Here is a 17,371-nt window from a genome sequence, read left to right as displayed (position 1 = left end):
TGTGTGTGTGTGAGGGTGCGGTGTGTGTGCAGGTTGTTGATGTGTGTCTTTTTTTGTTTTGTTTTTTGCTTGGGGGTTGGGGGATGTGCTGTGCTGGCAAAGTGGGTTGGATTGGTGTGTGGCTTTGAGAGTGTGTTTCTGTTGTATTGTGTGTGTGTGGTTTTGTCTGTCAAGGAGGTTTGTGGAGGGGGGTCTTTCTGTTGGTGAAATGTAAATATGGTTGTAGGGGGTGTCAGCCTTTGTTGAGTGTTGTTTTTTTTTTTCCATGGTTTTTTTTTTTTGTGTTGTGCTGAGGCAGCAGTGTTGTTTTAGGTGGGCGGAAGGTTGAGGAGCACGTTCTTTGTCTGTCGGTATTTTTTGGCTGTTTCAGGGCTGCTGTAGGGGAATGCTGGAAGAGAAATGTGCTGTTGGAAGCAGTGCCATCTTTTTCCATTGGGCTGGGGTTCTGGGCATCCTGGAGGTGGGTGACGGCTTGCCTGAGGACGGGGATGGTTGTTTTAAGTTGGCGGAAGGGAGAAGAGCACGGTCTCGGGCCGTCGGGGGGTGATCCGGTATGTTTGGTCCATTTCAGGCCGGCTGCAGGGGAATGCTGGAATATATATGCGCTGCAGGAATCAGCGCCGTCTTTTTCCGGGTGCTCGGGGAATCCCCGAGGTGGGAGACAGCTTGCCTGAGGCTGGGGATGGTTGGGCACGTCCTTGGCCGCTTCGGCAAAAGGGGAAGAGGAAGGGGGTGGGGAGTTACCTGCCTGAGAAACCATGTATTCTTTGTTTGTTTTGTATTATTAGTTTGCATTTCTGTTGAAGAAAGAGTGGATGCCTTTCTAATGATGGAGGTGGTGCGTCGGTGTGCGGTTGTTTCGTTAGTTTGGCAGCCAGTCTCCAGCGATTCCTAGGCAGGGAAGGAGTAGGGAAACACGCTCCGCGTGTTTCCCTACTCCTCCCCCTTCCTTGGTTGCTGTTTGCTGCTAGCTGGGCCGCAGCTTGTCCTTGTCCCAGATGGTGACGGGCATGTTGTTTTCCGGCTCCTCTGACTCCATGTCAAGCGATCCCAAATATAGTCTGTGCTATAGGCCCTCTGGCACTCTTCAGTACTGGCATTAGGCATTTAAAAATTTCCCTCCCCCCCCTCTCCCCTGGTCTATTTTTGCACATACCCATAGCAGGAATATTCTTCTCTCGTTCCAGCTGTGGTTCTGTGCTCTCCGTGCTGCACAGATAATGAGCCATTCTGCTGGGGAATGCTCCTCCCTTATTGTCACGTAGTTTCCTCTGATTGGTCCGTCTTACGTTGCCTAGTGTTGCCTGGGAACGGTGTTGTGATGGTCCTTTGTGTTTCAGAATGTTGAGGGTGTTTTTTCTGATTGGTCCGTCATGCGAGGGCGGGGCAGAGAGACATGGTCAGTGTTCTGGCTTCACCACCATGAATCCATGAACCCTTCAGTGAGTGACTGAGTGACTTCAGAAAGTTGTCTTCAGAATGTTGAGGGTGAGTTTTATTATAGTAGATTAGTGAAGTAAAATGGGTAGACATAAAACTTTTGTTTACTATTTCCAAAATTACAATGACCAAATGGCACACAATGAAGTTACTAAATAGCACATTTGGAACAAATCAGAGAAAATATTTCTTCACTCAATAAGTAATTAAGCACTGGAATTCACTGCCAGAGAATGAGGTAAAAGATATTAGTGTAGCAGGGTTTAAAAAGATTTTGACACGTTCCTTTAAAAAGTCCATACACCATTATTAAGGTGGACTTGGGAAAATCCACTGCTAATTCCTTGGATACGCAGTAGGAAATGTATTTTACTCTTTTGGTATCGCCAGGTACTCGTGACCTGGATTGGCCACTGGGCTTGATGGACTTTGATCTGTCCCAGTAAGGCAATACTTATGTAACCTCTTCTCCTCAAAAACTGCATTAGTCTCAAGAGCCAGTTTATAAACCAGAAGGGTCCAGGATCCTCTATCATCACCAGGGCTTGCCTGAGTTGCCCTCAGCCCTGTAGAAGGAGGAAGAGAGGCTCTGCCAGTAGGCATACCAGATCTGCACACCATGGCCAGCAAGGCCTTTCCAGTGATACAAGTGAGTAGAAATGGACAACTGGCTGCCCATCAAAGGACCCCTTCGAATAGAGGCTCCTGCTGGCATGCCATTCTCCCCCCTATAGCTGAAGAAACCGTGCACATTTTTCATTCTATGTCACCAAAAGATAGAAGCACAGCAGGTCCCACTGAAGAACTACATAGGCTGCTGAGAGATGAGGCTTGACCCAGTGGAAATTCTAGGCTTTCTCCAGTGCTATTGCTGTGCTTCAGGTCCCCCTTGTATGCTGATGCACACCACTGCCATGGCATTATCAGACATCACTCAGACTGCCTTCCCCTCCAACAGGGAAGGAACCTCTGCACCATCAAGTGAATGGCTCTAGACTTCAGGAGATTGTTGGGCCACACTAATGCCAGGTGAGACCGACCTAGCATAATTTGCCCCAGATAGTGAGCTCCCCAACCCTGGATGCTTGCATTGGTAGTCACCACTACCCACTTAGGCAGATCCAGAAGGTCCCTTTGAGATGGCAGAGATTGTCCAACCATGCCAGACTTCAGCACAGCATACCCAGGCGGGGACAGTGAATGTCAAACTCCTGGGGATTATGGTGCCCACCAGGAGAGCAATGCCCATAGGTGTGGACAGATATGGGCTCTTACCCATAGTACCACTTTCAGTGTTGTCACCATCAAGCCAAAAAACTGCTTTTGTCTTCCTCTTAGCCAACTGTCTAGGTAGGCAAGGACTTGGAGCCCAAGATGCAGAAGCGTAGGGAGTGCTTTTTAGGCTCCTGAATAGCAATATGCAGACACCTCCAAAAAATCCAGGGAGGTCAAAAACTTGTCTGGTCATACTAGAGCAATTGGCAAACAGAGTATCCATGTGAAAATGCGATACTTGGAAAGGCATTTACCCCGTTGACATCCAGTACGGGTATGAACAAGTCACCCTTCTTGAGCACCAAAAAAAAAAAAAAAAAGATTGAGAAATGCCCAGCCCCCCCCTCCTGTGGAAGAACAGGCTCCACCACTCCAAACTTTAACAGTCACTGGAGGATGACCTCCACTGCCTGCCTCTTTACAGACTCGCTATGATCATCCTTTTTCAGCTGGGACTCTTATCTTAGCCCCCTTTTACTGTAACCTTCCTTCTGGCAACTTAGCTCTGCCTACTCAACTGACATCATCAGGTGTCGACACTCTTAGACTATTAAAACGCAGCCTTAAGATAGGCCAACTCCTATGGGCCTATCTATACAAAGAATTCTTTGTTTGGTCCTTAATGTGGTATGGGAATTATTTCTTATTCAACTTATCAAGGCTTTAACATGAGATAGACTAGTTACTATTTTTAGTGGGAGGGGTATGGTTTAGCTCCTGTTCATCAATTATCATTTCTACCTCACAAATTCCTGTAAGAGTAGGTCATCTTAGCCCCAGAGTGTGCATTCTAATACTCATTATTTGGTTAATTGTAAAGATGCCATCCCTCATGATATTGACATTATCAGTGGAAATTGTAGGAACAATTCAATGAAAGCAACTGGTATCAACAACTGCTGGTGCAGGTAAAGGGAGCATGTTAAGAGATTCTTCTCAGCCAGTTCCTGCCTTTATTTTAATGAGAGATCAGTGTGCAATACAACAATACAATCCTTTGCTAACCCTTTTTTTTTTAAATCTTGTCACAACTGAACCACCACATCTGTATGGTTTTTCAAAATCTTTTTTCCCCACAAACACAGCCCCGTGTCAGGTCTACGTTTGGTGCAATAAAGGTGTTTTAACCGATACTTCCTAAGTTGGAGTTCATGACACACTTCCTACTTGTTCTGCTTGCCTTGGACTTTTCGTTGTGGTATCTTCCTTAATGATGTGGACTTTTTTTTTTTTTTAGCATTGTCATAATCTGAACAACCACATCTGTATGTTTCATTATTATTTGAGTTATCACATTTATTTGTTCTTTATGTGCGTGTATTGTGCACTCAAATGATCATTGAGACTGTTTCTTCAAATCTGATTTTAGGATATGATATAAGTTCCAAACAGCCGAATGAACTATGTATCAATATACCAAGATGTACAGCCACATGGACTAAATAGTGCTACAAGCTCTACTACTAAAGCTGAGAAGGAAAGCATGCAGGGTTGGCATTTGGGGGGGGGGGGGGGGTCAAATAGGACAGCATTCCTCCCAGGCTGAAACAGGAAGTTGAATCAGAAGGGGGAGGAACGTGGCAAAGAAACAGTGCCAGGACAGACGCTGGCAGTGTATAAGAATTGTTGCCGTACTAACGACCCCCCCACCAACAAAATGCAATGTTAAGACAGAAAAGGTGAGGGGAAGGGAGGGAGATCACGGATCAGGGTGGCCAGAACGGGAGGAGGTGGAAGACCGCGAGGGCCTATTGGAGGTGTAGGGAAGGGGTTTTAGAGACATGGGGACATGCCATATTTGGAGTTGGGGAAGAAAAAATGAAGGGCCCGGGGAGAGAGATGGCAGACAATGGGGTGGAGAGAAGAAGAGAGAGGGAAAGATGTTGGACCCAGGAGTGGTGGGGAGGGACGGAGGGAGGTAGAAATGCTAGATGGGAGGGCAGTTGGGAAGGAGAAAGATGTTGGACCCAGGTAAGCAAGGGAGGGAGAGGCAGGTGATGAAGAAATGAGGGCAGGAGGGAGAGATGTGATATGAGGTGAGCTGAGGTGGGGTAACAGCAGGAAAGAGGTGGGAGACAGCAGACAGGAGGACAGATAGGATTGGAAGATGAGACTGTGGAGGAAAAGGGACAGGGATAAGAGATATTGAGCTACAAGAATGGAGGGAGGGAGAGGAAACGGAAATAGTGGAAACAGCGGAACCATGTGAGAGAGGCCAAGAAGGGGTGGCAAAATAATCAGTGAGAGGTGGGTACTGAACACAGAGGTAGAAATGTAGTAATGGACAGTTGATGAAAGATGGAAGGGAATAGCAGGCTAGAGAAGGAGCAAGATGAGAAATAGAACAGCTAGGGAATAAGAAGAATATGAAAAGTTAATAGGTAGTGGAGGAGTGGCCTAGTGGTTAGGATGGTGGACTTTGGTCTTGGGGAACTGAGGAACTGAGTTCGATTCCAACTTCAGGCACAGGCAGCTCCTTGTGACTCTGGGCAAGTCACTTAACCCTCCATTGCCCCATGTAAGCGGCATTGAGCCTGCCATGAGTGGGAAAGCGCGGGGTACAAATGTAACAAAAATAAAATAGATACTGTTGGAGATTCTACATGGAATGTTGCTACTATTGGAGATTCTACGTGGAATGTTGCTACTATTGAGATTCTGTTGCTACTATTGGAGATTCTACATGGAATGTTGCTATTCCACTAGCAACATTCCATGTAGAAGGCTGCGCAGGCTTCTGTTTCTGTGAGTCTGACGTCCTGCACGTACGTGCAGGACGTCAGACTCACAGAAGCAGAAGCCTGCGCGGCCACATTGGTGATCTGCAAGGGCCGGTGGTGGACTTTGGTCCTGAGGAACTGAGTTCGATTCCTGGCACAGGCAGCTCCTTGTGACTCTGGGCAAGTCACTTAACCCTCCATTGCCCCATGTAAGCCGCATTGAGCCTGCCATGAGTGGGAAAGCGCGGGGTACAAATGTAACAAAAAAAAAAAGTGAGAAAGAAGGGGCAGCAGTGGCAACAGCAGCTTGAGGATACAGCCACCAGCTGCAAAGCTTGGAGAGCTCTGGCTGCCATACCGTAGGAGGTAGTCTTCAGCTGGTACAGCTTGGGAATCCCTGCCAGCTATGGCAAGGGTGATGGCTAATTTGGGGGGGGGGGGGGGGGGTCCTCCGTGGCTATGCCACAGAATGTGTTCAATAGAAAAGGAAGTCAATTTCTGTTTTCATTTCTTTTGTGCTGTAGTACTTGCCAAGTTTAACTACTTGGGGTTCCTACTTCAGTTTTGCTGTTCATATTTCTATTTCCTTGTTCTGTATTTGGTGAAGGTGTGTGTGTGTGTTTCGTCTGTGAAGAAATCATGTAAAGTTGCTTTTAGTGTGGCAATAATGGTGGGTGGGGAGATTAAGGAGAGGGCCCCCTCCCCCAATTTCTGCCCTGGGCCCCAGCATGTCGAAAACCAGCCCTGAAAGAAGGATCCTGCATGCAATTAAATACATGGAAGAATGGTTTCTAACTCATCACAGAAGCACTGAAAGGTGTACCACAGTTTCTGATACTTTCAATTGGTCAATGGGAACTGATCTGGAAAAATACAGTGTTAGTGAAATAACACTGGTACAACAAGTTCCAGAAACAACTTTCACCACCAAACATGTATAACGAATGTATACAAGCTGGCTAAAATGAGTGGTATTTATTTATTTGTAACATTTATATCCCACATTTTCCCACCCATTAGCAGGCTCAATGTGGCTTACATAATACCGTAAAGGCGATCGCCAATTCCGGTAGATGTTAAATACAATTTAAAATAGGGTTAGGTAAGGTTAGAGTAAGCAGGTACAAAAAAGGACAAGGAAATAGAGGTATTTAAGTAGGGCCGGTAGGGTAGGCCTTGCAAAACAGATAGGTCTTTAATGATCACCTGAAGTTTTGATGGTCGTGAATCGCTTTCATACTCTTTGGAAATGCATTCCACATTTGTGTACTTAAGTAAGAAAAATTGGATGCATAGGTTGATTTGTATCTGAGTCTAATGCAGCTTGGATAGTGGAGGTTTAAATAAGTATGTGACGCTCTGGTTCTATTTCTGGTCGGAAGATCTATCAAGTCAATCATATATCCTGGGGCATCACTGTAGACAATCTTGTGGACCAAAGAGCAGATTTTGAAGGTAATGCATTCCTTGATTGGGAGCCAGTGCAATTTTAATCGGAGAGGTTTAGCACTATTGAATCGTGTTTTATCGAATATCAGCCTGGCAGTTGTGTTTTGGGCTGTCTGGAGTTTCTTCATAAGCTGTATTTTACATCCCGCATATAATCCATTGCAGTAATCTGCGTGGCTCAGAACCATTGATTGTATCAACTTACGGAATATTTCCCTCGGGAAGTAAGGTCTTATATGTTTAAGTTTCCACATAGAATGAAACATCTACTTTATAATGGAGTTAACTTGGTTCTCAAGTGTAAGATGGCTATCAATAGTAACACCTAAGATTTTGAGGCTATCAGAAATAGGAAGAGACTAAACAGGAGTGCTTAGGGTTGTGGGTTTATAATTATTGTATGGGGATAAGAGGATAAGACAATGTGTTTTTTTGGTGTTTAGTTTCAGTTGAAATGAGTTAGCCCATGAATCCATGATATTCAGACAGCGCGTGATTTCATTGGAGATGTCAGAAAGGTCATGTCTGAAGGGGATATAAATTGTGACATCGTCTGCATAAATGAACAAGTGAGTCTTTGACTGGATAAGAAGTTGGCCAAAGAGGACATCATTATATTGAATAGTATTGGTGATAATGGGGAACCTTGAGGTACTCCACAATGTGCATTCCACGGTGATGAAATGTTTGTTTTTGATTTAACTTTGTATGTTCTGATGGTTAAGAAACCCTTGATCCAATTAAGTATATTACCTTCAATCCCAAGGTGTTCAAGTAAACCCAAAAGTATACTGTGGTTTATCATGTCGAATGCGCTCGACATGTCGACTTGGAGGAGGAATATACTTTTACCTATGGCAATTTCATGTTTGAATTTAGCTAGAAGGGTGACTAGTACAGTTTCCGTACTATGGGAGGGGCGGAATCCTGTGATTCATGAAATAATGAGAACTTATCCATATATTCCATTAGTTGTTTGGACACCATGCTCTCCATCAATTTTACTACTAGTGGGATGGATGCAACTGGGCGATAATTGGTAAGGTCGTTTGATTTTTTTTCTTTGTGTCTTTAGGTACTGGGGTTAGTAGGATGTTGCCATGTTCTTCAAAGTCCTTGAAAGGGGAAAAAATCTCAGTGAGCTGCTGAATTGTTTGTTAATAATGAAGGATTTCCTGTTTTAGGAAAATTGCTGTCCTCCTTGTGACTCTGGACAGGCCACTTAACATTCCAATTCCCCAGGTAAAAAGTAAGTGCCTGTATATAACATGTAAACCACTTTGAATGTAACCATAGGCGGTATATCAAGTCCCATTCCCTTAGCGTCTGTGCTACCTGTTTTCACTGTGTGATGTGAAAGAGGTTTCAGTTTAATTAATTTGGGGAAAAACAGATTCAGATCATCAATAGAAACAGAAAACTTAAAAGACTTGTTGTTTCAACATGAATGGCCCCTCATTATGTAATCTGATCCTTCAAAGCCTTTGGACCAGTGGTACTTCAGTTCAAAAATTACCAGATACCTGTATGGCCACAAGAGACCACATGAGAAATAGGTCTGAAAGCATAGGAACATTTTCCTAAATATCTTCTTTTATATATCATTTTTAAATCTATTTTTGGAAATTTTAAGAAATGATTTTATACATCTTTAAGAAGGAAGAAATGAGAAGACCAGGGAGGAAAATGAGAAACAGATGTAGAGACCTGTATGTTATAGATGTAATTGTAAAGTAAATTATTGTTGGCTGCATTCTGGGGATGTTTTTGCCTCCTCCTGATTTCTCCTATTATTGCATATATGTCACACTGAATGGTTTCTGATCTTTCGACAAAACATAATACTGTATTAGACAAATGGAACCTGAGTAAACTCAACAGTTTCTAAATTATTACAAATTACATCATTTAAGGAACAAAGTTATCCAATACCCATATCACCCATGTGAAAAAGTAACTACTCCCTTAATCAACCACATTTAATAATTAAATTCAGCTGATTGAACACAGCCCAGCATGATTGCAACCAGCCCTGTTGAATCCAAACCTCACTATAAATTAAACTTTAAATGGCCACAACAAAAATTCCACAAGAACACTACGCCACAATCAAAGCGAAATCCAGAACAGATGAGAAAAATAGTAGTTGAAAAATATCAGTTTGGAAAAGGTTACAAAGCCATTTCTAAAGCTCTAGGATTCCACTGAACCACAGTGAGAGCCATCATCTCCAAATGAAGAAGGCTTGCAACAGTGGTGAAATCTTCCCAGGAGTAACTGGCTTGCCAAAATTACTCCAAGGGTGCAGGGACAACTCAGCTGGAGTCGCACAACATCTCAGAGCATCCAAAGAACTGTAGGCCTCTCTAGCCTCAGCTAAAGGTCAGTGTTCATGACTCCACAATAAGACTGGGCAAAACAGCAAGAACCACTTCTATCCAATAACATCAATGCTTGCCTCACATTTGCAAAAACACATCTGGATAATCCTCAAAGCCTTTTGGGATAACGTTCTATAGACAGATGAGTCAAAGTGGAACTCTTTGGACAACATGGGTCCCATTATGTCTGGCATAAAACAAATACAGTATTCCACAGTAAGAACTTCATACCAACGGTCAAACAAGGTGATGGAAGTGCGATGGTGTGGGGATGCTTTGCTGCCTCAGGACCTGGAAAACTTGCAGATATTGAAGGAACCATGAATTCTGCACTGTAACAGAAAATTCTTAAGAAGAATGCCTGGTCATCTGTCCATGAGTTTATGCAGCAATACAATGATCCAAAACACAAAAGCAAGTCTACATTCAAATGGCTGAGGAGATTCAAAATTTAAATTTTGGATTGGCCTAGTTAAAAGTCCTGACTTGAACCCAACAAAGATGATGTGGAAGGACCTGAAACCTGCAGTTCATGCACAAAAACTTACAAATGTGTTGAAATTAAAGAAGTTTTGAAAAGAAGAGTGGGTTAAGTTTACTCAACAACAAATGTGAAAGACTGAAATCAAATTATACGAAGTGTTTTGTTGCGATTATTGCTGCTAAAGGTGCAGCAATCAGTTAAGTTTAGGGGCAGCTACTTTTTCACATGGGTATTGTGTGTATTGGATAAGATTGTTCCATAAATAAATGACATGATCACACAGGTTTTCAATTACCAGATGTTCAATTAACAAATGAAGCAAAGTGCTGGGACTTCTGGCTCTAAAAACAGAGTTATACAAGAAAAATAAGCAACTTGTTCTCTATTTAACATTACATAGTAACCCCGACTACTTTTGATAACACAGTAACAATTAACAAAACTTCAGTCGTAGTATTAATGTAATTGTTCAAATCTCATTAGGCTCATAAATAAAAACAGAATCAACAGCATTGCAGTTTCATCGGCAAAAGGGAAAAGTAGTGTAGGAACAGACACCTACTGGCAAAATTACAGTACCACAATCAGTTCAGTTTACCCCTTGTTCTCCTACTAGCTTAGGCCCGATAGTCAGAACACATGCACACAGTCAAATGAGGAATAGGATAAACATATCACTGAATGCTTCGAAAATTCTTAAGATGTCAAGGGAAGATATGCGTCTTATTGGGGATGAGAAAAGAACAGAACTTTTGGTAGTGAAAGCTTTAAAGATGGCAAGAAGGCAAGCAGAAACTCGGTGAGTCTCTTGACACCAAGAAAGAGAAACCAGCTGTAATACTGTTTCCCTTGTTGAGCACAGGAACTCACACAGATTTTTACCAATGTCTTTACTAGTAGTGTATCGGCACAAAATGTTTCTTCCGTTTCAGTGTTACATATTTACTCAGGTTCCCTTTGTCTAATCTTAAGTACATAAGTGTTGCCATACTGAGACAGAATGAAGGTCCATCAAGCCCAATTATCCTGTTTCCAACAGTGGCCAATCCAGGTCACAAGTACCTGGCAAGATTCCAAAAAACAGTACAATACATTTTATGCTGCTCATCCAAGAAATAAGCAGTGGATATTCCCCCAAGTCCATTTTAATAATGGCTTATGGACTTTTCGGACTTTTAGGAAGCTATTCAAACCTTTTTTTTTAAACCCTGCTAAGCTAACTGCTTTTACCACATTCTCTGGCAACGAATTCCAGAGTTTAATTACACATTGAGTGAAGAAATATTGTCTCCGATTCATTATAAATTTACTACTTTGTAGTTTCATTGCGTGCCCCCTAGTTCTAGTATTTTTGGAAAGAGTAAACAAGTGAGTCATGTCTACTCATTCCACTCCACTCAGTATTTTATATACCTCTATCATATATCCCCTCAGCCGTCTTTTCTCCAAGCTGAAGATCCCAAGCCTTTTCAGCCTTTCCTCATAAGTCATCCCTGTCCCTTTTATCACTTTTGTCGCCCTTCTCTGTACCTTTTCTAATTCCACTATATCTTTTTTGAGATGCAGTGACCAGAATTGTACACAGTATTCAAGGTACGGTCACACCATGGAGTGATACAAAGGCATTATAACATCCCTGTTTTTATTTTCCATTCCTTTCATAATAATACCTAACATTCTATTTGCTTTCTTTGCTGCCAAAGCACACTGAGCAGAGGGTTTCAAACTATCAACGAGGACTCCTAGATCCTTTTCCTGGTCAGTGACTCCTAACATGGAACCTTGCATCACGTAGCTATAGTTCGGGTTCCTCTTTCCCACATGCATCACTTTGCACTTGCTCACATTAAACGTCATCTGCCATTTGGATGACCAGTCTTCCAGTTCTCGTAAAGTCAACTTGCAATTTTTCACAATCCTCTTGCGATTTAACAACTTTGAACAACTTTGTGTCTTCAGAAAATTTTATTACCTCACTAGTTACTCCCATATCTAGATCAATTATAAATATGTTAAAACGCAGTGGTCCCAACACAGACCCCTGCAGAACCCCACTATTTACTCTTCTCCATTGAGAATACTGACCATTTAACCCTACTCTCTGTTTTCTTTTAACCAGTTTTTAATCCACAACCGAACACTACCTCTTATCCTGTGACTTTCCAATTTCCTCTGGAGTCTTTCATGAGCTACTTTGTCAAATGCCTTTCAAAAATCCAGATAAACAATAGAGACTGACACACCTTTATCCACATGTTTGTTCACCTCTTCAAAGAAATGCAGTAGATTGGTAGGCAAGATTTCCCTTCACTAAATCCATGTTGGCTTTGTCTCATTAATCCATGCTTTTGAATATGCTCTGTAATTTTGTTCTTTATAATAGTCTCTACCATTTTGCCTGGCACCAACGTCAGGCTCACCGGTCTGTAATTTCTCCGATCATCTCTGGAACCCTTTTTAAAAATCGGTGTTACATTGGCCACCCTCCAATCTTCGATACCATGCTTGACTTTAAAGATAAATTACATATTACTAATATTACTAACAATAGTTCATTTTTCAATTCTATCACTATCAATACTCTGGGATGTATACCACCCGGTCCTGTCGATTTACTACTCTTCAATTTGTCAAATTGCCCCATTACATCTTCCAGGTTTACAGAGATTTGATTCAGTTTCTCTGACTCGTCAGCACTGAATACCATTTCTGGCACTCCCACATCTTCCTTGGTGAAGACCGAAGCAACAAATTCATTTAATCTCTCCGCTATGGCTTTGTCTTCTCTGAATGCCCCCTTTACCCCTCAGTCATCTAGTGGTCCAACCGATTCTTTTGCTGGATTCTTGCTTTTAATATACCTAAAAAAAAGTTTTACTATGGGTTTTTGCCTCCAACACAATCTTTTCCTTCCTTATCAGCACTTTGCATTTGATTTGCCATTCTTTATGTTTCCTATTATTTTCAGTTGGATCCTTCTTCCATGTTCTGAAGGATTTTCTTTTAGCTCTAATAGCTTCCTTCACCTCACTTTTTAACCATGCTGGCTGTCGTTTGGTCTTTCTTCCTCCTTTTTTAATGCCTGATGTAAATTTTTGACCTTTGCAGCTGCTCCTTGTAAGTTTGTTTCCACCATTCTTCTCATTTTATCATAGTCTCCTTTTTGAAAGTTAAATGCTAACGTATTGGATTTCCTGTGTGTACTTACTACAGAGCTTATATCAAATCTGATCATGTGGAGGCCCTAGCACCATTACCTCCTGCACCAGATCATTCGCTCCACTAAAGGACTAGGTCTAGATTTGTTCCTCCTCTTGTTGGCTCCTTACATGTTAATTAAAGATCAGAAACAATTTGGTGCGATATATATGCAATAATAGGAGAACTTAAGAAGCAAAATCTTTTTTTTTAATTTGAAAATGAGGTTTTATTAAACATTTGCAAAATAAGCATAATACAGGTGAACTAGAATATACCAAAAACCACACATCCAAACATACAATGGCCAATTCACAAGAAAGAAAAAAAACCCATCAAGATAAATAAATACTTCAGGCAAAAAAAATTTTAATATCACTGTATTTACTACTGTTTCACAACTTAGTTGCATTTTTTTAATGTTTAAACTATTACTGTAACAAATAGTCTGTTGTGTATGACCTCGGGTGATCCATAAGTATGCATAAACAAACTCCAAGTGTTCCAAGTCTGGCTCCTAGATTCTTAGACTGGTTCCTAAGTCCTAAGAATATTTGTTAAGGCCTGACCTACCATATGAGGTATCTATTTGTCCATTACTGAAAGGCGTTAAGCTTGATGTGAATTTGTTATGTAATTGTTGTCCAATATCCTTTTTGATGTTTCTTTCCATAATAATTGAGAAGATGATTCTGAATCAATTATAAGATTCCTCTTGAATCCAATAATTTATTGGAGCCAACTCAATATGGTTTTAGACCAAAACATTCTATAGAAACATTACTGGTTTCAATGTTTGATCACTAAAAGCTGGATTTGACAGAGGTGAGGAGTATGTTATGGTTATTTTAGATATTAATGCCACATTTGATACTAGTCACCATAGTATATTTATTAGGAGACTTGAGAAATTGGTTTACATCTCCTTTTGTCCAACCGATGTTGTAGAGTTCAGATTGGTAATAAATGTTCTGACTGGGTTTCTATTAGTTCTGGGGTGCCACAAGGATCAGCATTATCTGCTACTTTTTAAAATATCAATCTTGTCCCACTGTGTCAGGTTTTGTCCTGTTTAGGTGTTCACTCCAGAATATATGTGGATGATATCCAGTTTTATTTTCCTCTGAAAAGATCAATAAAATATACTTTAGAGTTTCTGAACATGTGTTTGTGAATGATAGAAGTGTTGGATGAATGCAAATAAGTTTCAGCTAAATTTAGAAATAACACAGATTTTAGTATTATCTGGTAGACCAGTGCCCACAGTGTTTATATCACCTATTCAAGTAGATAATATTCACATTCCAATTGTTTCTAAATGTCATTATCTTGGGGTCATCATTGATTCATCATTGACTTTTAAGGCCCAGGTTACTAACATTGTTCAAAAAGTATTTTTTTTTAAATTGAAGTTGGTCAGGTGATTGAAAAGGCTCTTATCTAGTGATAACTTACAGGGCCTCATACTGCCTATGTTTGACTACTGCAATTCAATTCTGTTTGGCTTACCAAAAAATGTTTTACAGGCCTTGCAGACTGCAGTTGCAAGGGTGCTTGTTGGGTTGCCACGTTCATATCACATTACACCTGTGCTAAAAGACTTGCACTGGCTTCCAATTGGTTTCTGAATTTAAGAACTTACCTTGAATCACAAAGTATTGAACAATGAGGCAACCCTTTGCGATTGCAGCTGCTCTAAGAATCTATCACCTGAATCGCAATTGTGATCAACCAATAAATTGCTTTTACATGGCCCTACATTGAAACACATTAGACTTGACGTCTATCATGTTTCAGGCTTTGGGGCGAGGCTTTGGGGCGAGGCTTTGGAATTCTTTGCCAATACAGCTACAAAGTATTAAACACAATTCTCCAATTCAAAAAACAGCTAAAAACATTTCTTTTTAATCAGGTATACCACATATAGGTACAATACTTTATTTTATCTGGTGAAGGCATGACAATCTGATTTTGGACTGTGAGATGTTTATTATTGTTTAGTTTTAATTATATGTTGTGATTAATTATTGCATATATTTGTATTTTATTATGTACTAGTAAGAAATGCCCATTTCGGAAACAAATGAAACGGGCGCTAGCAAGGTATTACCCCCCCCCTCCCTCCTTCCCGACCCGCCCCCCGTCCCTCTCTCCCTCACTTTGTTGCGAGTTTCAGCTGCCGTCCGCGTACCTAATGCGAAGGGGAGCGTGTGAAACGGGCGGTAGCAAGGTTTTCATCGAGGGCGGCGGAACGGCGGGCGTATTTATGTACTCCTGCCCCTGCGTGGCTTTTGTTGAACTTGTGCCTCCCTTGTGCCTTCCCCGGGCTGCCCTCGACGTCATGGCGTTTTGACGCGAGGGCGGAGCTACACTGCAGGCCAGCCAAACCGGATATCTCTGGCGCCTCAAGTTTCCGGCTTGAGGCTTCATTGGAACGTTGAAGGTGCCTTTTATATATAGAGATGTCTTTTGTATACCGCCTAGAATTGTATGATAGTGTGGTGGTTAAGGAAAAATTAGTTCTCGCCTGATATAATTTTCTTTCCATTAGTCCCAACAGATCAATCCAGAGACTTGTGGGTTATGTCCCTCTACCAGCAGGTGGAAATAGAGAGAACTTCAGAGGTTTACTACATGTGGTCATGTGTAGCCATCTCAACCTCAGTGTGATCGATACCAAAGCAGTGGAAGAAAAGGAAATTCCCAGAATTAACACTCTCCTGCCTCTAGGAAACATCATGAGGAATCTCAATCGTCGCAGTGGAAGTAATAGCAATGCAGCGACTTCCATAATTTTCTTAATTTGAGGGTTTTTTTTTTTTTTAAATAAACCAAACGAAGGAACCTCTGCTGTACAGAAAACCTACCCTATAATAGAAACTCTACAAACAGCTGAAGTATCAAAGAAAGGGCCTCTGGATTGATCTATTGGGACTAATGAAAGAAAATTATCAGGTGAGAACTAATTTTTCCTTCCATGGAGTCCCACAGATCAATCCAGGGAATTGTGGGATGCACAAAAGCAGTTCTCAAGTAAGGTGGGACAACACCAATCCCACTGTGAGTACCGACACACAGAACACTGCATCCTGTCAAGCTGCTACATCCACTCTATAATGCTTAGCAAAGGTATAAACTGACGCACATGTGGTGGCCCTGCAAATGTCTTACAAAGACACCAGGCGTGATTCATAGTAACATAGTAGATGACGGTAGAAAAAGACCTGCACAGTCCATCCAGTCTGCCCAAGAAGATAAATTCATATGTGCTACTTTTTTATTTGTACTGTCCTCTTCAGGGCACAGACCATATAAGTCTGGCCAGCCCTATCCCCGTCTCCCAACCACCAACCCCGGCACAGACTGTATAAGTCTGCCCAGCACTATCCTCGCCTCCCAACTACCAGTCCCGCCTCCCACCACCAGCTCTGGCATAGACCGTATAAGTCTGCCCAGCACTATCCCTGCCTCCCACCACCGGCTCTGGCACAGACCGTATAAGTCTGCCCAGCACTAGTCCCGCCTCCCAACCACCAGCCCCGGCACAGACCGTATAAGTCTGCCCAGCACTAGTCCCGCCTCCCAACCACCAGCCCCGGCACAGACCGTATAAGTCTGCCCAGCACTAGTCCCGCCTCCTAACCACCAGCTCTGCCACCCATTCTACACTAAGCTCCTGAGGATCCCTTCCTTCTGCACAGGATTCCTTTATGTTTATCCCACGCATTTTTGAATTCCGTTACCTTTTTCATCTCTACCACCTCCCGCGGGAGGGCATTCCAAGCATCCACCACCCTCTCCGTGAAAAAATACTTCCTGACATTCTTCTTGAGTCTGCCCCCTTCATTCTCATTTCATGCCCTCTCGTTCTACCGCCTTCCCATCTCCGGAAAAGGTTTGTTTGCGGATTAATATCTTTCAAATATTTGAACGTCTGTATCACCCCTGTTCCTCCTTTCCTCCAGGGTATACATGTTCAGGTCCGCAAGTCTCTCCTCATACGTCTTGTAATGCAAATCTCATACCATCCTCGTAGCTTTTCTTTGCACCGCTTCAAATCTTTCTTACATCCTTAGCAACATACGGCCTCCAAAACTGAACACAATACTCCAGGTGGGGCCTCACCAACGACTTGTACAGGGGCATCAACACCTCTTTTCTTCTGCTGGTCACACCTCTCTCTATGCAGCCTAGTAACCTTCTAGCTATGGCCATCGCCTTGTCACACTGTTTCATCGCCTTCAGATCCTCAGATACTATCACCCCAAGATCCCTCTCCCCATCCACCTAACTTATATGCCTCTCTTGGATTTCTACTCCCTAAGTGCATCACTTTGCATTTCTTCGCATTGAATTTTAATTGCCAAACCTTAGACCATTCTTCTAGCTTTTTCAGATCCTTTTTCATGTTTTCTACTCCCTCC

The 17,371-nt window shown here is 42.2% G+C and overlaps 1 protein-coding gene across 3 annotated transcripts in view; it reads right to left on the bottom strand.

Annotated features, from left to right (window-relative positions):
* Positions 1 to 17,371, bottom strand: part of MSANTD2 (Myb/SANT DNA binding domain containing 2) — a 101,073-nt gene that overhangs the window by 67,219 nt on the left and 16,483 nt on the right. The window contains exon 3 of one of the 3 annotated variants that reach the window (XM_030221419.1): positions 13,333 to 14,070. The exons of the other annotated variants lie outside the window; for them this stretch is intronic. The gene's annotated coding sequence lies outside the window, so the exon portion shown is untranslated. Of the gene's footprint in view, positions 1 to 13,332; positions 14,071 to 17,371 lie in introns of those variants that run through there. 3 annotated transcript variants of the gene reach the window in all.

This window comes from Microcaecilia unicolor, chromosome 12 (genome assembly GCF_901765095.1).
Source record: "Microcaecilia unicolor chromosome 12, aMicUni1.1, whole genome shotgun sequence".
NCBI lineage: Eukaryota > Metazoa > Chordata > Amphibia > Gymnophiona > Siphonopidae > Microcaecilia > Microcaecilia unicolor.
Note: the sequence above shows the minus strand (reverse complement) of the source record. Positions and strands in the feature narration are given on the sequence as shown.